General features: G+C 37.8%; 1 protein-coding gene and 1 long non-coding RNA gene across 13 annotated transcripts in view; one reads left to right on the top strand and one right to left on the bottom strand.

Annotated features, from left to right (window-relative positions):
• The window catches only part of LOC143217586 (dystrophin, isoforms A/C/F/G/H), a 1,095,306-nt gene that overhangs the window by 961,632 nt on the left and 108,348 nt on the right, over positions 1-25,326 (bottom strand). The gene's annotated exons all lie outside the window — the stretch shown is intronic.
• Positions 20,831-24,829, top strand: LOC143217597 (uncharacterized). The gene is made up of 3 exons (XR_013010862.1): positions 20,831-21,428; positions 21,673-21,760; positions 21,882-24,829. It is a non-coding gene; the product is annotated as an uncharacterized LOC143217597 (long non-coding RNA).

The raw sequence follows: 25,326 nt of genomic DNA on the forward strand, positions 1-25,326 counted from the left end.
ATTCCGATCGATTGTTATTTTTGAAAATTTTTTCACATCCCATAGTAAACTAATTGCTCTAGCTTCCCAAAAAAGTTCGAATCGTATAGTATAATATTAAAAAAGTTATTGTCTTTTTTAGAGCGTCCGAATATTAATTCGAGTAACTGTATCTATTTTATGAATCTGGCCCACTATGCGACGTCCGTAAGCATGCAGCGGCTACTTTTCACTGAACAACCTCGTCGTTATCAACAAAACCCGATACAATTTCAGAACGAATCTCGATCATGACAAAGTTATTAAACCCTCGAGCAAATTTCACGGGACCACCATCCATCAGGAGACGAACTTCATCCCAATACACGGTGCGCAACCATTAACGGTAAATCACTGGCCGGATCGGTCAATCCACATCAGCCATTATCGTTGCACGCATAACGTGCCAGGAAGTCGTTGCCCCGAATCTCCTCTAAATCCTTCAGACCGCTATCGGACGACCGAGAATCAATTCAAATAGATTTCGCGATCAACCGCGCGGAAATATTCGAAAATAGGTCGACATTATTCGAGTTTTCCGCCTTTTCTCACTCTGTTCAATCTTCAGCAAGAGACCCGAGCTCTTTTAGACAATCTCAACGTTACTCTGCTATCGCTACTTTGGTATCGTAAAGAAAATGGTTATACGACGACCTGAATGCACATACTCTCGTGTGAATAAACATAATTCGTATTAACCCTTCTGTAGTGAACCAAAATGTATATGTAGACTACTTAACACTAAACCTACCATCACCGGTGAAATGACCGGATTCTGGTTTTTTATTTTGCAATTATTGAAATTATAATGATTAGACTGCGGATCTTTATGCATTTATGAAGAAATTGGTTGGGCGAAATATAAGACAGTAAGAGATTTGAAAAATTTAAGAATGTTGTAATGTTGCATTTAACACATCAAAGTCATTAAGGGATGAAATCAATTTGTATGTTAATCCTGCTTCCCACAATCAATGCAAGACATTTTTAGTTTACATAAAGATCCGCAGTCTAATAATTATACACATTTTTGTACCCAAGAAAATGATTATACCATCAGTTAGTTCATTCTGGCATACTCCTTTGTGTTACTTTTCCATTGAATATGAAACAATGCAAGAAAAACGTTTTGTCAGCCCGAGGATACTGAAATTATTGATATTCGAAAATTCTTCTAATCTTTCTACTCTTCCCAATTGTATTTAGTCTATTTATTACACAGCCGATCAATAGAATGCGGATTTGTATGCATTTATGAAGTAATTGGCTGGGTGAAACATAGAACAATATAATAATATAAGAATACTGTTATATTGTTTTCAATATATCAAAATGATGAACTTTTACTCAGGGGACCAAAAATGTTCAACTTTCCTGAATGTAATATTCTAGAAAATTCGACGAAAAAATGATAAAACTTTAAATCCTAGTGCGACGAATTGTCTAATATTCCATTCAGAAAAGTTGCAAATTGTTGATCCCCTGAATGAGAGTTTAACCAATTAATTTTTATTGAGCTCCTGCTTCCCGCAATTGAAGTATATTTTTATTTTGCATAAAAGTCCGCAGCTCACTGATCAAATTACTATATCTATAAATTAAACAGTTATGTAATAAATATTTCCGGTAACATCTATTAGCAGAAAAAACTCGCCAGGCGTGATTCCGGCTGGCCGATTACGTCCGACAATCAATACGGGAAGGTAGGAACGGTGAAAGTGAAACGCGAAAGGTAAAACGTGAAACGTTAAACAGGACATCGGTCCGTAAGAAGGGTCGAAAGAAATCAAGGATGATCGTAACATCAAAGACGCCACACCCCTTGATACCCAATTAACGCGTTTACAGAGCCCGCTAGTATCTACGGAATTCGACCGGGCTGCCGGGTTTCGAACGACGACGCGACGAAAGATTCGAACGAGACGAAGAAGCGGGAGAAGGAGGCGGCGAGAATCAAAAGGAACGCTCGCACGTTTCTTGACGGCGACTACTGCGAGGAGTTTGCCTAAGGTTTCATTAACTGAAATCCCTGTTTCATATGGAGGCTACGGCCGGTAATTAAAATGTCGTCGACAGCAACGCAATTTTAGCTTTTAATTCGAAGTGCTTCTCGACACCGCGTCATTCTACTATACAGGGTGTTCCGGTAACAGTGATACAACCAAACAGGGGGTGTGATTCGAAAATATCGGAAACAGTTTTTGCGTATTACGCTTCGTTCTCGACAAATACCACTTCGAAACTTGATAGATCTTCCTCTACTGGTGTTTGGACTTATAAGCATGAGTAATGTTGTTATCTGCCTTCTGTTACTGTTAATATCGTAATAATAGGCTTCTTCAGTTCGTAACTATGTCAAGATGTACAGTATTCTTTCGATATATAGGATTTGCACTCCAAATTCATCTTTTTGCACGTCAAATACACATTGATTTTGCAAATCAATATCGACCTTTTACAAATAAAGTATTTTTATGAAATTCAAGATTTTATTTATTGCAAAGATGTACATCAAGTACTTATTTAAAAGTAATTACGCGAATTCATTAATTTCCTAATGTAAGAAAACTGTGCGTAGATATGTATATTCATCGTAGTCGTTTTCTGATTAATAAACTTAAATTATTTGAGCGCTTATTTATTGAAGCGTATTGAGCATCGAGTCTTACGTTTCCTTCGCAGTAATGCCGCCATTCACGTGTGTCTAAATAAATATAGAATTTAATATCTTGCGTCTAAATGAATACATATACATATAATCTATATCTGAAGGAATAAATATATAATTTAATCTGAATAAATAAATGATTAAGTATAAATATTCTTAACGGGTGAAATTGATTTGCAAAATGGTGACTGAACCTATAAAACGATGTTTTCTTCGCAACAAGGAAATCTCTCTCCCCTATTACTTTTTTTTTGAAGTTGTCCGCTCGAGTGTGCGGCACTGACAGAGTGGTACCGAAGACTTAAAGCCGGAAATTTTTATTCGGAAGACAACGATCGTTCGGGTGCATCGAGAAAGTTTGATTTTATGCACGTAAAACATAATAAAATCTTGAATTTGGGTAAAGAGGGGAAAGAACTTATTTGCACATCTAATAAAATATTTAAAAAAAAAAGTTATCTTTTTTTTCGGAGCGTCCGAATATTAATTCGAGTAACTGTATGTATAGCCATAACACTGGTGGCACGTTTAACGCGCGAAATTCTGTTCGCCGAAGCCTCGTTAAGTAGAACGCCCGGACACGGCCGTGTTCATACAATATCGTGTGCAAAAGCTTCGGAAAGTTTTCATGTAGCGTATGGGTGGTAGATGTGTGTGTACACGTCAGCTCTTGTACAATATTTTCGATGCGCCCGGTTCGAGCGGGCCGCTGCTGATAATGGAAGACATTACTTACGATAACAGCCGGAACTTCGCCGGAGGGGGACCCACCGCCGTTTACGTCTTGCGAAACTTACCTGAAACAGAGAAAACAGACGGACTGGTGAATACAGCCGGTGTGTGCTCGCCTCGGAATACGGAGAGCGAAGCGCGTGAGTAATGCCCGCGCGCAGCTGAACACCTTAACGACTCTCTTAAGCAGCAAGCCCCGGCCTATTTGTTTATGTTAAGCGCGCGATTTATAACACGGTAACTAGGCCCGAAATTATTTCTGCCGACTCAACTACGCCCGGACTCGCCGAGATCCTACCAGAGTTTGCATTTCTTTGCCGAATTAATCTCTGTTGCGCGCCCGAAGCGACGCACAGTGGGACCTTTCGTCCAAATCGGAGACAAAATCGAAGAACTTTCGATAGAAATGAGGTAGAGCAGTGGCGCACCCAGGATGTAATCTTGGGGGGAGGCCGAGTTGAAACCAGTCCTAGGTTTTGCGTGACGACCTTTTTTTTAAGCCAAAATATCTATCATCGGTACCCAGGGCTATTCCGCGATTTTAATTTTGGAAGCTGAACATTTTTTTCTTGGTGGGGGACTTGGCCCCCTGGCTCCCCCCCTGAGTGCGCCACTGAGGTAGAGCGATGAAATTTTTAAAAAATTAAACCTGAAACTTTGCAGAATATGGGAAAAATAGGGAGATTATGGTAAGAACGTTTTTTAACGTTGAGAAAATTCGTTAAAATTGCACAATTTCGAGAAAATTGTGGTTTTCCCAATAGTACGCGCGGAAAAAATTTTTTTTGAACATGCTGTACTTCATTTCTCGTAGATTTTTTCACGCTGATTTCAAATCTGGTCTCAAAATTTTTCTACGACCTCGGGATATTGCAAAATCGATTTCTTGAAATTCTACATGTTTAACGAATTTTCTCAAGGTTAAAAAACGTTCTTACCATAATCTCCCTATTTTTCCCATATTCTGCAAAGTTTCAGTTTTAATTTTTAAAAAATTTCATCGCTCTACCTCAGTGGCGCACTCAGGATGTAATCTTGGGGGGGCCGAGTTGAAACCAGTCCTAGGTTTTGCGTGACGACCTTTTTTTTAAGCCAAAATATCTATCATCGGTACCCAGGGCTATTCCGCGATTTTAATTTTGGAAGCTGAACATTTTTTTCTTGGTGGGGGACTTGGCCCCCTGGCTCCCCCCCTGAGTGCGCCACTGAGGTAGAGCGATGAAATTTTTAAAAAATTAAACCTGAAACTTTGCAGAATATGGGAAAAATAGGGAGATTATGGTAAGAACGTTTTTTAACGTTGAGAAAATTCGTTAAAATTGTGGTTTTCCCAATAGTACGCGCGGAAAAAATTTTTTTTGAACATGCTGTACTTCATTTCTCGTAGATTTTTTCACGCTGATTTCAAATCTGGTCTCAAAATTTTTCTACGACCTCGGGATATTGCAAAATCGATTTCTTGAAATTCTACATGTTTAACGAATTTTCTCAAGGTTAAAAAACGTTCGTACCATAATCTCCCTGTTTTTCCCATATTCTGCAAAGTTTCAGCTTTAATTTAAAAAAAATTTCATCGCTCTACCTCATTTCTATCAAAAGTTCTTTGATTTTGTCTCCGATTTGGACGAAAGGTCCCACTGTGCGACGTATCTACCAAAAAGATCACCTGATCCTGTGGAAGTCCCAACTCGTCTGACAAGTACAGTGGTGGGCAGAAGTATAACTGCATATTGTTAGGGACTTGTGAAATCGCGATCGACAACCCTTAAAGAAATAATAAAAACAGACCAATACTGTGCGAATAAGACCGCACAACCGAACTTAAAACTTCTGTGGCGATGGCACAACTATTTGTTTCTCACTCGCTCGGCTAAAGTCGGCTCCCCCGGGTTTACTCGAGTAGCGTTTCACCTCGGAGCGTGACGGATGGCTGCTCTTTACTTTACCGGACACAAAATTTGTGTCTTTCTCCTATACATTACGATGTATTTGGTATGTAATCCAGTAAATTTGTACCCGGGGCGGCTGCAGATCGAAGTTTCGATCCTGTAGGTCACCTAAGGTAGGTAGATCCTGTCGGTCAGAGTTGGGCAAAATGTAATTTCAATTACAGTTACAATTACTTGCCAATTACTGTAATTTGGAATTGCAGAAATACAATTACAATTACATGTAATTGTAATTGGAATTGCAATTACTTGACGAATCACTGTAATTGTAATTGTGGTCCGCAATTACAATTACTGGTTGAGCGAAAGTAATTGCAATTCCAATTCCAATTACATGTAATTGTAACTGTAATTGTTAGTAGCAGTTACAAGACTTACAAGGAATTGCAGCTACCAGCCACAATTACTTGTAACTGCTACTAACAATTACAGTTACAATTACATGTCATTGGAATTGGAATTGCAGAAATACAATTACATGTAATTGTAATTGAAGATGTAATTAATTACTCATGTAATTAATTCCTACCCAACTCTGCTGTCGGTGCACCTAAGTAATTTTCACTTCAACTACTGACTTGATCACAGAATGAACTCCAATAACAATTAAAGTAAGTAATCTTGATTTCCAACACGGAAACATTGACATGGTCAGAAGGGTGGCTCGGAGATAACGAAAAGTAAGTGTGTTCACTTTGACTTTCGCATATGTTATGAAGCCGCGGTCGGACCCTTGCGATCGATTGTCACCGAAGATCGGCGATTGTCCCCGAATTGGAATCGGCCCGGCCGAATTAATTCATTAAATAAACTCTGTAATTACGCGCAATAAAAGAAGGTTTTACTACCTAAATTCTATTGACTTGAAAAAAATGTTGCGTGCCTTTTTCCCCCAACAAAAAATTACCCCGAACCACTTGTCTGTATCTCGCTCGCTCGGCTAAACGCAGCTTTGAAGACATGAAATTTCTTCAAATTGTTTTTATACTTCCGGAGTTTTTTAAAAATCGATTTTACAACCAAAAATTCTGAAATAATCCGCTGTTATGTGTGCTGTTATATAATTATATAAATTTTTGTTGAGCAGAACAGGAGAAATGGAACATAATTCATTAAACCGTGCTCACTCTGCAACTACCCTTGTGAAAGTGATACCGAATGGAAACGTGTCACAGAAGATTTTCTTTGGGAGCCCTATCGAATAGTGCGACCAAAATTCAATTTGCGTTACAATAGTCGCACAAAATAAAATTCAATTTCGTTGTTATCAATAGCCATTAGAGAATACATAGTCATAAAACGGATATAAATTCTTTCTTTCTTGCAGAATATTGTGAAGAACAAAGACGTTCTAATCACTGTGACCGTAAAATGGATGGTGGTGCAAGGAGTTAACGGGGGCGACATTCATCGGGAACAAATCTCTGTATTCATTCATCCGACACAGTGCCTAAAAGAATGCGGAGACAGAGGTAAATAGGTCGTCGGGTATTCCCCGAACATATAAAAATGACTCGTTAAAAAGGAATAAAGGACGGAATGGGCACAGATAGACATACTGCGGGTGATATTTTCGGGCGTGCGGGAACTCAAAAAAAAAAAACAGCGGGCGAAGCACTAAAATCGCAAAGCTTTTGGCGAAAGCAGAGAGCAACGTGGCAGAGGCACACTAACACACCGGCGTCAGGCACCAGCACCAGCTCAGGCAGAAGGGAAACCGTTGGAAATAGGGACGGTTCATCAACTAAAAGCAACAGGGCGCCATTCCACTGGCCCACATACGAGCCGAGCCGAGCCGAGCCGAGGAGGCCATCGTCTCCCTGTAATCATTCTCTAACGCCTTTGCTGCTGGTGCTGCAAAAACCCCCGAGAATATTAATGGGAATACGAGAACCGTCCTCGGATATGTAGAAACGGTCCCTTTGACGTGTAACTCGGCAACCAAGCGGACAAAGTGCCTTCGTTACCATTCACCCAGAGACATGTAACGTTTCCAATAGCTGCACCGCGGCGCGCCGCGTCGAAGAGACAGTCCTCGTGTATAATTGATAAAAGCGATACACCGCGTGTAATCATGAAAAAGCAACTGATAATTACGCTACTCGAGTTACAATTGTATTGGTATGTGCCGCGGTACCCAGACCAAACTGTACTAACCCTATTTTTTCAACCCAAATAACTTTTCCCGCGATCGATTAAAACGTCCGCATCTCGTTCGAGAACGAATCGAAAGCTGAATTATTTCCGAGCTTATGAACGGAACGGCGCTCGATTGGAAATTCGTCGATAGTTGTTATCAACGCATCCAGCAAATTAACAAAGTTATACAAAACGTCAATAAAACACAATGGAGCGTACGAGATATTCGCTGTGATCGAATCATTCTTTGAAATTTCATTGTTCGATTACTGCGAAAAAGTTCGTGCCCGATTTTCAGAGACCCCGGCAGCTTTTGTTGGAGAGAAACAATGTAGATGTGTATGTACCTAGGTTTTACGAGAAAAGAATGCACCTGTTCCGTAAAACGTTGGGAAACAATTATGGGAACTTGCGGTGACCACATAATTGGTCAATCAAATTGTTGTTTTAACGTGTAATGGCTTGTGCTTTTTATAAGAAATTACAAAACTGAATGTAATATATTATTATACATAATTTCATGTAATTATCATTATCAATCTTGCATTACACAATTTCATGTCATTATCATTATCAATGTTCCACTTGGAATTCTACATTTTACGAAATATCACTTGAAAAAAATTAAATAAAACCAATGGGCGAAAGAAGTAGATGCCATTAAAAATTTTAATGGCAGGAACGGTGGCGCACAAAAAGGATGTTTGTAAAAAGTAGATCATAAAAGAGAAAGAAACAAGAGAGAAAAAGCGACAGTTCTGACATACATTCTACATCAAAGGTGAATCGTGAAGAGTCACTAGACAACAATGTCAATGAATTGCATAATGAAATAAATAATAAGAAGGAAGACAATAGTGAAATGAATTTCATGTTGTAATAGTAAATAGATAATGCATTTATAAACAGCTTATAAAAGACAAAAAAAATTAATGTAGAATATTATTTATTGGAAAAAATACACACACAACACTTGTTTCACAAAACTCTGTTGCATTTCATTTCTCCACATTATGTTTCGCTAATCATTTAAACGTCCATAATAGTTAACACATGTCATTTTATCTCTATTTCAAACTTCAACTAGACTTTTAACACATTATACTACTATATACACTGTTAATTGTTATCTCAAATGAAAGCTGGAATCATAAGCTATACGAAACGCTGAAAAGCATTTTTGACAAATTATGAGATCCATTGTTTTCCCTTGTTTTGTCACGGCTGTCGCGAGCAGCCGCCGCACAGCAGTTTAATAAAAAATTATGGTCCCCTAAATTTCTTGTATTCCATGTATTTTTCATTACATATTGTTGTAGCTAACGCGTCAAAACGAATCCAATGACCCACTTTACTGTGGCATTAATTAAAATAATGCTGAAATATATTTGTTCTGCTGGATCGTGAAAATTGCCCACCGTGCGTCGCTTCATTCATAAATGCTTTCAAAAGCTCTTCCCAAAGAACTGCTGCACCAAGACAATATTAATTTCTTCTTTATGAAGAAGCGAGAGAGAGAGAGAGAGAGAGAGAGAGAGAGAGAGCCTAGAAAATTTATCTCAAAATAAGATACATATTCAGTTCGCAAGTTGAATAAAATATTCCGGTGAAGGAATGTCTTAATAAAAAATGATGGTCAGTTAAATTTCTTGTATTCCATGTATTTTTCATTACATATTGTTGTAGCTAACGCGTCAAAACGAATCCAATGACCCGCTTTACTGTGGCATTAATTAAAATAATGCTGAAATATATTTGTTCTGCTGGATCGTGAAAATTGCCCACCGTGCGTCGCTTCATTCATAAATGCTTTCAAAAGCTCTTCCCAAAGAACTGCTGCACCAAGACAATATTAATTTCTTCTTCATGAAGAAGCGAGCAAGCGAGCGAGAGAGAGAGCCTGGAAAATTGATCTCAAAACAAGATATTACAGTTCGCAAGTTGGATAAAATGTTCCGGTGGAGGAATGGCTGGAAACCCGAGGAACTTGGGCCGTAGATGTTTCGATGAGCCGGGATCGCGTCGGTTTCGATCAAGTTTACGTGCCGTTCTGATCGTGGCCGGTCGCGAGAACTCTCGAAAAAGAAATTGTCCATGGCGTGTACCGAGTAGTTTTTTCTTTCAGCTATCCATCGACATCCGTCCGGCATAACGGAAATAAAACGACGAATAAAGGTTTCCCAAGCGGATGGACCGAACGCGCGCAGGGAAAATCCGATATTAGCATGCCAGGCTACCCGCCTAGTTCGTGTTTCTTTCCTCTTCGATCCTCCCCGATGCGTGATGCTCTCTTTGCTCGGTGCTCGCTCGTTCTTTTCACGGTCGACTCTCTCTCTCTTTGCTTCCCTGCTATTTTTTGTCTCTTGCGTTTGCCTCTCTCATTTCTACCCTGCCCGTTCCTCTATCGCTTACTTCGACGCACATTGAACCCCGGTACGCATTCTAGCACCCATAGAAATTGCCCCTTAACTACCCACCACCCACATTACCATATCCCAATCAAGATAACCCTCAGCCTACCCCCTATTCCGACTCCGAGTCCGACTCGCACTCTTTCCTCTCGAGATACTCTTTCTGCAGTAGATTTTCGACTCGTAAATAGACCTTATTCTACTGGCCGGGTGCACGAGCTGAAGCTCTCGACGACCGGCGCAAAACAACGCTCCACCGTCAACTGGAGAACCTCGGTTTGCTGAAGAAACATCGGACGGAGAGTAGCTGGTTTTTGCGAGCTTCAAAGGAAGTTGTTATCGCTGTATAACGAAGTTATTTAGGTCTCCCGAAAAAATGAGACTGCAGTCCCGAATACTTTTCGCGTGGAGATTAGCGAGTTAAAAAGAGGCGAGGTCCCTTATTTATTTCGCACAAAAATTCCAAATTTTTGTAATATTGTTTAATAAATACATTAATAAGAATTATATCATTCAAATACTCCATCAAGCATTTGGGTCGAAAAAGTCGTGATACGATTTTCGGACGTTAGCTATACAGGGTGTCACAAAATTATATGTCGCGGACACCATAGCGCGATTCTACACCCGCGATTTAGTCGAAAATGACATAAGGAACCCCCCGCAAAATTGATCTTGAACAAGAAAAACAAGGTGAGAAAACAAATTTTTTTAAGATTGAAAATCTTAAATCTTAAAAGAAAACTTTGGTATAAAAATGTTAAAAATCTTAATCCTTAATAGTATCTGTGATCCTTAGGGTACGGTATAGATCAATCAGGGATCCTTAAATTTTGTTTCTTTTTTTACCTTGTTGTTCACGTTGAAGGTCAATTTTGCGGGGGTTTCTTACGTCATTTTCGACTAAATCGAGGGTGTAGAATCGCGCTATGATGTCCACGACATATAATTTTGTGACACCCTGTACAGTGGCCGTAATAATGATAGGTTAATAACACTGTGTTTCATGTAACATTTCTGTCTTTTATTATTAGTAAGCGATTCGCCACAATGTAATTAGTAGAACACATCACGTGTTTGAGTAATATCATTTTTATGAATGTGTTTATTAATCAATATTACCAAAAATTTGCCATTTTTGTGCGAAATAAATGCAGCTTCACTTAATAATTTTCTAGTTGAACTTACAAAAATATTACAAATGTAATTACAAATTATTTAATTGACCCCTTGCCTTACAATATCGTGTCAGACTCGTGATGAAGATTCTGAACAGAGTCTAATAAATATGTATGTTATTAATTTCCTTTAAACTGAAGATGAAATTCTATTTTGTTTTCGTTAATGTATAGTCATTGGAGAACATGCAGGCATACAATAGATATAAATTTTCTCCTTTTTTAGGAAATTACGAACTACAAAGGAAGTTCTTAATCACTGAAACCGTAAAAGAAATCGTAGAGCAAGGGGTTAACCAGAAAACTCTGTACATATTTAGTTGGTCCTCCATTGTTTTTTATGACTTCAAATATTCTTTGTGGCATTATAAATAAAGATAAAATGCCCCATATAGATTTTCAATGGAGTCACAATAGCGTGGACTTTCTAATGGCCACGGTAAAACCTCCACTTCTGCCATCTGAAAATACAATTGCTTTCGCACGATGAGTTGGTGCATTATTGCGTTGGAAAACAACGGTAAAACTCCGATCATGTGGTTTCCACCAAAGGCCAATGCGGAAAAGTACCAAGAACTGTTAGAATATGCGTTATAGGAATGTGGTGACAGAATTGGTGGTCCAAATTTTATTTTCCAACACGATAATGCACCAACTCATCGTGCAAAAGTATTTAACGCATATGTTCAGATGGCAGAAGTTGAGGTTTCCTCTTGGCCATCAAGAAGACAGGCCTCCATTGAAAATCTATGGAGCATTTTATCAAGAAAAGTTTTACAGCAATAGCAAACAATTCGCAACGGTGAATGAATTAAAAAATGGTATCAAACTGGCGTGGTCTCAGATGGGATCAGAGACTGTAGAAAAATTAATGGACTCAATGCCACAAAGGATATTTCAGGTCAGAAAAAACAATGGAGGACCAACTAAATACTGAGTTTTCTGGTTAATTAATTAATTCGTAATTACATTTGTAATTTTTTTTTACGTTCAACTACAAAATGATTTAGTAAACCTATATTTATTTCGCACAAAAATTATAAATTTTTGAAATACTGATTAATAAATACATTAATAAAAATGATATTACTCAAATACCCCATAAAGTGCAGAAATAAAATTCTACAATTTAGTTATTTGTTAGTATAAAGCTATTGGAGAATATCTGCACACATAAAGAAAATCTAACCACTGTTACTGTAAAATGTATCGCAGTGCAAGGGGATAAATGTTTTCAGTAAACCATTTAAATTCTCCGGTAATTTCTATATTATTCATTCATAAGAAAAGTGGCATAAGTCAAAATAAGGAAATTTTACAGAAGAGCCATTTGAAAATTACCTACAATTCACAATCCTTTTTATTGTATATCACCAACTTAGAAATGATTTGTTGCTGTTTCACTACTGGGTTAATTACTGATGTCACTTTTAAATAAATAAATACTGGTTCACATTAAATAGTAAATACTGGTGTCAATTTTCTATTAAGGAATTTGTCATTCCTAATGAATGACATCTCGAAAGACGTCTGCTGAAATAATTATAAGATATAGTACGGCATAGAGAGAGAGGGTGAGAGGGTGAGAGGGTGAGCTATATAGTGGTGATAGAAAAACTCGTGTCAGACGCAACTTGCTTGGTTTCGAGGATGGCATAATCTCATGCTAATCATTTTTTATAGGTGGACGCGTAGAGGACATCCGAAGGTCAACTCAAAGTAAAATATTTTCCATCGCGGTTGACCATCAATGATCTTGAATGGCCTTGAGTTGTAGGTCACTGTATGCATCCTAAAATGCCCTATCAGATAGTACATAGACATTATATCTTTCATTTATTAAAAAACGTTGTTGATCTTCACATGTATCTCCTTGCGAGAACGTAAAACATCTAGTAATAATACGGGCTCTCGTGGCCCGGCCATCGCAGGTTTAATCTACTTACACCTGGCTGCAGCCTCCGCCCCCATAAAAAATCAATAACTTCGGCGGTCCATCTTTCGCCAATAAACGAAAGGCAATAACAATAAAAAAAAAAACAGTAACAGCTGCCGGAACGATTATTTAGCAAACACGAGGGGATCCGATTGAACGGAGAGCTCGGGGGATCGAACTTCGGGAACGATCTCGATCTCATAAAACTTTCGAAATCGTTTTCCGGACCAACGATCTCGCCGAGGAGCACATAATTTCCGCGGCGTAATGAAATATGGATTTGGAATATCAATACTCTCGGTTCCACCAATTCCTTGACAACGCCTGGATCGATCGGCGAAAAGGTTTTCGCCGGCTTCCAAGCGTCACCGCACCGCTGCATGTATTAGGCGAAAACACGACCGCCAGAGGAATTATTATACCGTGTCAAAACACCGAGAATTTACCATCTCCCTAGACGACAACCTAACGGGAAACGCGAACGTATCAATATTGCCCGTAAGATTCTATGCACAGCTTGCGTGGCTGGCGAAATCGAAACGGGACCTTCGCGATATTCGATCACGTTAACGTCACTCTCGCCTGTCGATTAAACGTATTCTTGAATCATTATTCAAAGGATGTCTCTCTCACCCGCTATATATTTACATACAAGATTCATGGACGCTACGGGCGCGTGTAAATATCGTGTCGCCAAATCTCTAGCATAATCTGCACTTTACACGGTTAACTTCGTATGAATATTTTACCCTCCCACGATGAAACTGGATTTCGTTATGTTCTACCCTAGCTACACTCCGGGACAAAAAGATAGCACATCATCTATTTTTCCTCGTTTGATGCATTAAACTGAAGAAAATGAATGTTCTAATATATCAACGTATTGTGACATGCCTGTACGTAGAATCTACTGAATATAATCCACCATATTTACTTCAATAGAATTTTCGGAATGAAAACGTAAATATTGGGGCTCACAAGCGGTACAAAATGATAGAACACATAGCAATTTTACATTTGTCAGTTTGTGTAGAAGTTACTGAAGAGCGAACATTCATTGCAAAATGTAATTGATAAAGTGGGTACTAGCTTCGTTCGTGCTTATTTAATAAAACATCATACTAAAGTGTTAAGAATGGGTCGTGGAAATAAACAAAGTGTATGTGAAGTACATACGATATTGAAGTCACAGGAAGAACAAGATTGAATTACACAAATATCAAGAATTGTAAACAGATGCTGAAAAGTGATTATGAGCTTGTTAAAAAATCCTGGAAATTACGGGAAAAAGAAGAGTTCCGGGCGTCCACAAAGTTTAACTGCCCGTGAAAAACGTGCAACATTGAGGAACAGCATCAAATTCGAGGATGACTGCGAGACAAATCCACGAAAGTGTTGGCGTAAACACTAACGGAAAGAATATTGTTTGTAAGAATGTTTTACAAAAATGCAAGCACTTAGCGCGAAGAGAATTGCAGAAAAAACCTTGGTCAAAGACAATTTGCCGAAAAGCGTATAAATATGAGGACAAAGCGGCGAAGAGTCATATTTACTGACGAGAAAAGATTTAATTTGGATGGTCCAGACGACGTAGGCTATTAATATCATAATTTGAATGGAGAACAGCCATTTTTAAGCCGTCGCCAAATGGGAGACGGCTGTGTGATAATTTGGGCCGATATTGGATATTGAGGTAAAACAGAAATCAAACTTATAAAAGGACGAATGAATAGTGAACGGTATATTGAAATGATAAATGAACAACTAAACACACTTATGCTGTAAGAATTGCTGCAAATAAACACATTGTACAACAAGATAATGTCGCAGTCCACGCGGCGGAAACGGTCAAGAAATACTTTTCTTCAAAAATTATTCGCGTTTTGCAGTGGCCAAACAAGATCTCCAACCTCAACATTATTGAAAATTGTTGGGGACATCTTGCCAGAGCTGTGTATACCAAAATGGCAGACAATTCGAAAATATTAACGATTTAAAATAGTGCATTTTGGACGAATGGAAGGATATTAGCCAAAACAGTATTAAAAAATTGTATAAATATTTACCAAACCGAATGATTAAAGTCGTTAGCTGTAAAGGAGGTCCTACAAAATATTGAGCATTGATTTTTATCGATTAATTCTGTTATTATTTCAAGTTTCTCGTTAAATGTGCTATCATTTTGTACCTCTATATTTCGTTAATAATTCTACTTTATGTAATAAAAATAGATAAGTTAATGAAGCTTTGTTTCATTTCATTCATATATGTTGAGAAAGACACATTAAAAATATATGTATAAAAAAAATTGAATTTCTAATGCTCAATAAACAGAAATTACATTAATTTCAAAGTGTCTATCTTTTCGTCCCGGAGTGCAGGACGACACTGGATTTTTTCTTTTTTGAGGTTAGAACAAATTGTTGAAACAATTGCAATTGGTCGGAATTGCAGAGAAACTATTGGAAATTGCATTTTTCCACTTTTTCATGTGGGCCTGTGTTGAGAATTTTTTAAATATTCTTCGTAGATCTGTGTCGGTTATACACATTGTGAAAATTGTATGAAACTTGACGAAACTCTGGTTGGGACATCGTCTTCAAATGCCAACTTTGAAATGAGAAATTAATAAATCTATAAAAGAGCTATTTGAGTATTGAATTGAATTCACGCAAGACGTGTGTGTCCTGTCTTTCGTAAATATTTATGCGAAAGTTTTTAATTAATAGACTCAATACTGAATGCAATTTTTTTTCGCATCATCTGTCACATTTCTTGAGAGAATAAAACACATTTGTCAAATAAAAGCACCTTAACTAACTTTTTACGAATGTTTAGTAATCAAGTTTCTTGGAAAATAGGGGTAATATTAAAAATAAAATAGGCTGCGGATCTTTATGCATTCATAGCAAAATTGAGAAGATGAAATTCAAAATGATTGAAAAATTTTAAAAGTTAAAAATGTGAATATATGATTTTTCCTCTATCAAAATCATTAAGAGAAGAAATGACATTCAATTTAGTTTCTATTTCTTGCAATCACTCCAGGCAATTTTTATTCTGCATAAAGATCCGCAGTCTGAAGATTAACATTACGATATAGGATTAACACACCGTTCTTCAATTCAATCATTGAAGGCTTGCGCCCCCATAAAAAGAGCAAACTCAGTGACCTTAGCCGGATAACCAGAGCGCTAGATACGGTTTTTTCGAAAACTAATCACGCTCACAGGCACGCCCCGTGCACACAGGTGTCCGTGCCGGCATGTATCCTAAAATCCAATCCCCCGGCAATACCCTGCGTAAATAAATAACAGGCACGTGACATCCGGTGGGCGGGAGTGTCCCGCGAGCGTCTAAAACTCATGGTACAAACAATACTGTCCCGGCACACAGTGGACGATTTTTCGAAAAAGTGGGATAAAAATCAGTACGACTTGAAAATTATTCGCGCATAGTAGAATTGAATACATTTATGTTGTATACCTAGTATAATAACACTAAATCCTTGAAACGACTTCAAATGGAAAGATTCACAGTAATTCAACAAGGATTTAGCAAGTGAACATCCCTTTTTTCCGTGGAAAATTTGTGCTCATCAACTTCGTGGCATTTTCGAATACGTTCAAGGTAGTTGATGTCCACTACAACATTGCATTGCAAAAAACACATGTTAATCTGCAATAAATTTCGATGAACTTGAAAATTGGGGGTGGAAACGACATTGAAATAAAAATTACAGATAACAATATGCCTCGTTCTAAATCCAACAACTTCGTAACGAAGATAGTACCGAATCCGTGTGAAACGAAACACCCTGTATAGTTACACGCACACACACATCTGAGAACATATGTATAGGCATACGGTAAATATAAATTTTCTTCTTCGTCTAGGAAATGAGAACGACAATGTAAAATAAATGGCTGTGTGCAAGGGGTTAATGAATCGAATTATACAGCAGTTTCTAACCCTTTGCACTCGGAGCTATTTATCTGGAAAAAGTTGAAGATGAAGGGATGATATTGAAATTGACGTTCAAATTCAAAAATTGACGTTGAAATTGAAACATAAAAATTGAAGAGTTGAAGTTGAAGATGAAGGGATGATATTGAAATTGACGTTGAAATTGAAGAGTTGAAGTTGAAGATGAAGGGATGATATTGAAAAATTGACGTTGAAATTGAAGAGTTGAAGCTGAAGATGAAGGGATGATATTGAAATTGACGTTGAAGGGTTGATATTGAAATTGAAATTGAAAAATTGACGTTGAAAATGAAATTGAAAATTCGAAATTAACGAATTGAAATTGAAAAATTGAAGATGAAGGGATGATATTGAAATGGACGTTGAAATTGAAAAATTGACGTTGAAATTGAAACATATAAATTGAAGAGTTGAAGTTGAAGATGAAGGGATGATATTGAAAAATTGACGTTGAAATTGAAGAGTTGAAGCTGAAGATGAAGGGATGATATTGAAATTGACGTTGAAGGGTTGATATTGAAATTGAAATTGAAAAATTGACGTTGAAAATGAAATTGAAAATTTGAAATTAACGAATTGAAATTGAAAAATTGATGTTGAAATTGAAAAATTGACGTTAAAATTGAAACATAAAAATTGAAGAGTTGAAGTTGAAGATGAAGGGATGATATTGAAATTGACGTTGAAATTGAAAAATTGACGTTGAAATTGAAACATATAAATTGAAGAGTTGAAGTTGAAGATGAAGGGATGATATTGAAATTGACGTTGAAATTGAAGAGTTGAAATTGAAGAGTTGAAGTTGAAGATGAAGGGATAATATTGAAAAATTGACGTTGAAATTGAAAAATTGAAATTGAAGAGTTGAAGCTGAAGATGAAGGGATGATATTGAAATTGACGTTGAAATTGAAAAATTGACGTTGAAAATGAAATTGAAAATTTGAAATTAACGAATTGAAATTGAAAAATTGATGTTGAAATTGAAAAATTGACGTTAAAATTGAAACATAAAAATTGAAGAGTTGAAGTTGAAGATGAAGGGATGATATTGAAATTGACGTTGAAATTGAAAAATTGACGTTGAAATTGAAACATATAAATTGAAGAGTTGAAGTTGAAGATGAAGGGATGATATTGAAATTGACGTTGAAATTGAAGAGTTGAAATTGAAGAGTTGAAGTTGAAGATGAAGGGATAATATTGAAAAATTGACGTTGAAATTGAAAAATTGAAATTGAAGAGTTGAAGCTGAAGATGAAGGGATGATATTGAAATTGACGTTGAAATTGAAAAATTGAAGCTGAAATTGAAAAATTAAAGTTGAAGGGTTGATATTGAAATCGAAATTGATATTAGCGTTTACTTACTTGTGTAACGTCTTACAATTAGTACAACAGTAATGGTGTTTTAGAGTTATTTAAATTGAAATATCTCCTGAACTACTAACTTTTAACCCAAAGGGTTAATTTCCAAAATAATATTTTTCAAGTTTAGCCCCAATGTATAATATTCAAATGTTCTCGGCGCAACGGTTCGATCAGTTTATAGGAAAAAAGCAAAATTTGCACGTTAGTTAGGAGCTTTCAACGTTTCGATCTTCATTCAGATCATTTTCAAGAAAGTAGAAAAACTGCGTCTGAAAAATATATTTTCACAATGTAAAACCAGAAACTTTAAAATATCTGCGTAACCAGAATGTAACAATGTAACAAGATACTGCAATAATTTACTTACATTGCTTTATAAAGATTATAAATACGGAATTGAAATTGTCTTAGCACATGCTGCTTTCATGTCGTCCCCATTTAGCCCCAATTTTCAAACTTGTCAACCACTGTGCAGAACGGCGCAGGTCGTCGGTTTGTCATTGGCCGAAATTCGATTTCGCGCGGGCAATTTGATCGGTAGACGTTCTTGAAAACATCGCGAAACGACGAGCGCATTTATGCATCCCGTTTACGGCGTCTGGCCGGTACCAGCATAGGTATGCAGTTAGGTGAACACCGAAGGAGGGAAGGGGTCGGAAGGCACGCGTGTCGGGGTGGTTTACGAGGAGCAAACACGCTCGGCTATTTCGCACGATAGGGTCGAATGGACAGACACGCGTGATTCCCTCTTTGTCCTGCTGTCCTTCCCTATTCCCTTCTCCGCGCTGTCTGTCTCTGTTCTTCTCTCGCTCTCCTCCTCTACCTACGTGTGTATCTGCAACCGCATCCCGACACGCATTATCTGCAGGACGCACTGATAACGCCTGCACCGTTCTCCCTCGGCTCGATTAATCCGCGTGCTCCCGAGCAAATCCTCCCCTAAAAACGGATACACTAGGGGTACAAAGCCGATCGTATTCGGATCACAGACGACGACTGCATTTGGTAATTAAACGAGTCGAGATAGAGTGTGTGCGTCTACGAGGGACGAAGAGGGAAAGAGTGAGAGAGAGAAAGACTTGTCGTCTGGGATCTCTGCGCCAAGCGATAGCCCGCAGTGGCATTTTAATCGTCTTGACAGCAAGCTACTCGTCGGGATACCCAACCTATGCTAACTCTTCCAAGCTTTCATTAACCCATAATATTGGGCCGTTGCAGAAGTCTTGGTACGATTCTCGGTTTATCTTTAAGGGAATAGACTCGTTTTTTTTCAGGATTGCAAGGGTGCGGGCTGCGCCTTCTCATTTCTCGATAATGCAAAGATGGGTAATCAAAAGTAATCAAAAGCGCTAGATCAAAGATCAGTTTAGGTAACAGTCGCCCTCAAAACTCCTATTTTTATGTTAAGGGGGCAGACTCGTTTCCAGGATTCCAAGGGTGCAGGATGCGCCTTCTAATTTCTCGATAATGCAACGATGAGGTTTTTCAATAATCAAAAGCGCTAGATAAAAAATCAATCGAGGCCGCGATCGCCCTCAAAAGTCCTATTTTTAGGACGCATACACCCATGTACCTATTTTCATAAATTACGCCTCGTAAACGTAAAAACAGGAGTTCTAGCGCCTATGACTACTGAAAAATGCCATCTTTGCATTATCGAGAAATGAGAAGGCGCAGCCCGCACTCTCGAAATCCTAGAAACGAATCTAGTCCCTTAATTTGCTGTTTATTACAAGAAATATTCAGTCGATTAAGTAGTTAGCATCGTGTTTTCTCTTTGCTAATATTCTGGGACCACTCGTATGACTTCCATCAACGTCACAACGTCACGTGACATTGTGACACATGCGAGACAGAGACGTAACGCGTCACGTGACCGGGCCGTAAAAGACGCGGGGGGAGTAGTGTCGTAGAAGAAAAGTCTTAATCTGGAAATCCTGCTTGTGACTGTAGTTTGCAAGTCATTTTAACCCTGGTGTAGTCAACCGGGTACCCGGGTACCCATTTACCGCATTACTTTCAACAATTTGTTAATGTTCCTTTAAAAAATATCACAAAATTTCTCTGAATGTCCATTCTTTACTCGCTAATATATTAATTTATAGTCTTATAATGAGAATTTGGGCAAACACATTAAATACACGAAGGTTTTAAATAATCCTGTTGTGGGGAATAACGGTGTGAGTGTACCTTTAGGGTGGATTTATAGTGGAGCAGCGAGGTGAGAAAGAAAAGAAAATACATATGTACTTTTTCATTAGTATGTGTCGAAATGTTGTCACGAATGTTGGTTTCTTTTCACCGCGCCGCGCCGCTATCATCGATGCTCGCAGCTCCACTATAAATCCACACTTACATTCGGCCGCGCGGCGGGGACATCTGACGGTTTGAAACGACGACGATCGGTACGAATTGACGACGCGCCGTCACTTACTCGGTAATGAATAATAACAGTTTAGTGACGGAGCTTGACAGAGCAAGTCGTATAAAGATCTCCGATTATATTGTGGTGTGATTACATGTGATTATACATATTGTAGTAAATACTCCTTCATATACTTTGGTTGACTACACAAGGGTTAAAACGAAGGCACACGAATAAAGAAATCCTCACCAAAATATTGAAAGCGGGGCCTTATCCACTAGAACAGAATGAGGAGGTTTCTAAAAGAGGACACCGCCCATAGACAAGACACGTCAATGCCAGACACGACGCTCAGTTCCTTACATTGTGTGGAACCTATAAATTAGGCTTAGGGACACAGACCCTTGGCACTGTGAGTGGGCCCACGCTGCTTCAAGTGCCCTTAAGAGCGATACGGCCAGGGCGACTTTCCCAAGAATGTCAGCTAATACTAGCCAGCCGTACCCGATTCTTAAATCACTAAATTCATCAAAGAGATACTAAAGGACTCTCAGAAATGGCATCGTCTAAAATCGAACACAGCGTAGACGCAAACTAAAATTCGAGCCGGCCACACAAGAAGCACGTCTCGACACAGCCCTTGTCTTAATTAACAATTTCTGTATACTTATATCAGGTGTGCAAATAAGTTCTTTCCACTTTTCTCCAAATTCACAAAATTTTCATAAAATTACATAAAATGTAATAAAATCTTGTCTGGTGACTTCCAATCTTTCTGCCAATTCTTCCTGCGTCTGAATCGGATTTTCGTTTAGCAATTCCTCTAACTCACCGTCATTATACTTTTTCGATGCACCTGAAGGATCGTCGTTTCCCACATTAAAATATCCGGCTTTAAATGTTTGGTACCGCTTTTGCAGGTTATTTAAGATACAGCGTTTTGTCCCAGTACCGCGAAAACCATTTCGGTAGCTTCAACAGCTGATTTCCTAAGCTGGAATGCAAAAAGTAAGCAGCGGGACAAATGATGCTTCTCGCACGCCGTATTGCTTGAAATTGTTGCATAGGACTGGAAACTCTTAGAGCGCTCATCACGACTCTTCTTAAAACTAAAGGAATGCTCTTTCAGATGGCACCAAAATCAGGAAGTAATCCAAATTCAGTCGGAAATTATGATCGTAGAAAAAAAGAGGAAGGAACTTATTTACACTCCTAATAACTAGACTGCGGATGTTTATGCATTTACAATGCAAGAAAACACTGATGACATCTCTGTTCTATGTTTACCATACGAATTTTCTAGTTGATGAATCGAATCTGTTCCTCTCATCTTGGTTGGTATAAAATAAACTATGAAATTTCGAATTCGCATTAAGATCTGCAGTCTATAACTAGACTATAAACTACAAAACTGTGGAGATATTAACACTGAACCTACCACTGCCGATCAAATGACCGGTTTTATATTTTTCATTTTACAATTATTGAAATTATCAAGTTGCTTACATGGAAATTGATTCGATAAAATTCTTTATCCAAGCACATATTGTCATCAAAATTGCAGAAAATCTAAATAAATAAAGCCTTGTCATTTTTGTAAGCTAAAACATTTTAATCGCTTTTAGTTCTCGGCAGGTTTAGTGATAAAAGAATTGAAAGGCACTATTGCGCCATTTATGGCCTACTGAAATAATTATTATAAGAAAAAGTCACACTTAATTCTTGTTTCTTAGAATCGACTTGAACTATGTTTATTTTGCAAAGAAGTCGAACAGCGAACGAATCGGATCTATTCAACATTGATCGAAACAAGAAACTATTGTCGGCGGTGAATTCAACAGGAGGCATCGCATGAAAGTTTCGAGCTGAAAATACGCTGTTTTTTCCTCGTTTTCAGGGGGACAATGAACGGCAGTCCAAAAAGAATGTCCAAACTATAGCTCATTGATTTTCTTCCAGCACGCGGATATATAATAGTGGGACCATTGTTTATACCGTGTCTCGTGCGGGAGATTCTGGGGAAGAATCGCGCATTGTTTTAGCTAAAGGAGAGAAGAGAAGGGCCGCAAAGGGGATTTGTTGGGTATTGTCCTCGAACTAGCTCGGAACTAGTCTATTCGAGGTACCTACTTCCAGTTGAAACTGCTTAGTTCCATTAGCGTTCCTAATTTGCAGGCGGAACCTAAGCCCCCTCCAATACGAATCAAATTACATGTCAACGCGATAAATACGAATACCGCTCCTCCAATTAAACGAGTCTGTTACCTCGTCCTCTTCAACTAGGCAACGATGGGTTAAATTGGAACCAATATTCTTTGACACCGAATGACCCTATCTCATATTTTGTGTAGCGTAGTGTTTTCTGCTAGCCTTCTTTTTGTGAAGTCTAATGAGCTGAATAAAGAATTCCCTCTGTATAATGCGCCATATGGGACCGAGAACAAAAAATACTGAAAATAATAGAAGCCATTGGTTAATGAACGGTGAACTTCATTAGAATTGCAAATAAATCAACATTTATTACGACTATGTTTCTTAGAATTACCTTATCCCAATACCAATTTGTAGAAAAATCAATACTAGCTTGCAAACAAATGACGAAAATTTTCTAAAACGCCATATATTATCGTGCTTTTAAGAAAACTTGGTCATCAGATGTAGACAGTCTATAATGTACGTATAATTGATTTAGAAAATATATTTAAACACAGTTCAAATACGTTGTGTCCAAAACCCACATCTTTCGAATGATCATTATGATTTTTTAAGCATGTCGGACAATCTAGTACGAAAGGTTTTCATACAGAAGTTAGTCGGTAATCGTGCGACAACAAATAGCCATCGAAAAAATTGGCTGGAAAATTTTTATACAATAACAAATTAAGATTACGTCGTTTTTTTTTAATAAAATTTCAATTTTCTTTACATGTGTCGGGTACAAAATGTGTCGGATACGCTTACATTGTTTCATAAAAATTACATGACTGAACTTATTTAGATTCTTCACAATTTTTATAATAACACATGTTTGAATAATTTCGTTGTTTTATAATTTCAATTCTTTAAACAATAAAAAATATGAAACCGGTCGTTTGACTGGTCGTGATACGGTTAGCGTTAAAAAAGTATTACGGGTCACAGATCGAAAGGGGATTAGTTGAAAAGATATGAATTTTGTCCGTAACCCGCATATACTCGTCGCGCACTGCGAGTCGTGTCATTAAAATCCTCGAAAATAAAAGAACAGCCCTAGGCGATTTCGCGCGAGCCAAACCGACGGCGGTAGGTTCACGTCGAGAAGCGTAGACGGGCAAATTTTGTGACGGGTTTTCCATTAATCATCTCATCATTTCGTAGCGGAGCCGTGTCTTATTCAAGGTGCGCTCGATTCGAAGCGCGAGATCGATTCGTTCTCGTTGAATGCAACAGCCGCAGCGCGAGGCAAACATTCTGTTGAATTAAACGTTCGCCCGGTGTGCGACGGAGGCTATATACACTGTGTGCCAACAATACCAGACGTTGTGCGCATTTCGCAAATAAATATTAGCTTGGTGCAAAAATAATTGCCGTTTTCATCAGTTGAAACTTCAGCGATTTTTCTAAATAGCACATCAATGAAAAGTGCGAGGCTTCATCTGTCGACTTGTGCTCTGCCTTTTGTCGTCGCTGTTTATTATACAGTTATTATTGGGTTATGTTTGCTGTCAAAAAAAGGGAAAATAGTATAATCGTTCATTCATACGAAACGTGACACAACTAAAAATACATTCCTAAAGGAAGTACAGTAATATCGCGATTCTTGTCGAACAGCCTGTGTTTTTCACGGACAACTATCGCATATTGATTGATTAATGTGTACGATTAAACAAGTAATCGTTGAAAAATCGGCGATTCATTCAATCGATTGATGAAGTTAATCGTCAATCGTCGATTAAAAGAAGAAATCGGCGAAAAATTGGGGGCTGATTCAATCGATTGATGAAGTTAATCGCCATAGGTATATTCATAAATTGTAATGAGGAGGGAGATAGAGACAGAAATATATCTCAACAAAAACTCAGTTTACATTTTTTTCAGTATTCATACAGTTTTGATTCAGTAGTTAATCATTAGTTTCAGAGCAGTTAATCATTAATCAATTATCCGATTGACGATTACGATTGAAAGGAATGCAATCGTTAATCGCAATTGACGTCTACAGTAGAAATTTAACCGTTATTCCCAAATAACGATTAATAAGTATTTAATCGTTAACCGCATTTTTTTTAACGATTTATAAAAATCGTTAACCGCATTTTTTTTAACGATTTATAAAAATCGTTAACCGCATTTAACGATTTATAAATTTAATCGTTAACCACAATTAACGTCTAAAGTCTAAACTAGGAGATTAATTGTTAATTGCGATTAACGATTGAAGTAGAGATTTATTCGTCAATCGTTGATTAAATTTTTGCCCAACTCTGTTCTAAGGCGCCACTAAAAATTGCTGTACCATTATTCAAGATATTATTGACATTATTAAATATGTTGGTATCTATTCAATTACTAAACATTTAAATATTGTACGAGTT

This window comes from Lasioglossum baleicum, chromosome 17 (genome assembly GCF_051020765.1).
Source record: "Lasioglossum baleicum chromosome 17, iyLasBale1, whole genome shotgun sequence".
In the NCBI taxonomy this organism is placed as follows: domain Eukaryota; kingdom Metazoa; phylum Arthropoda; class Insecta; order Hymenoptera; family Halictidae; genus Lasioglossum; species Lasioglossum baleicum.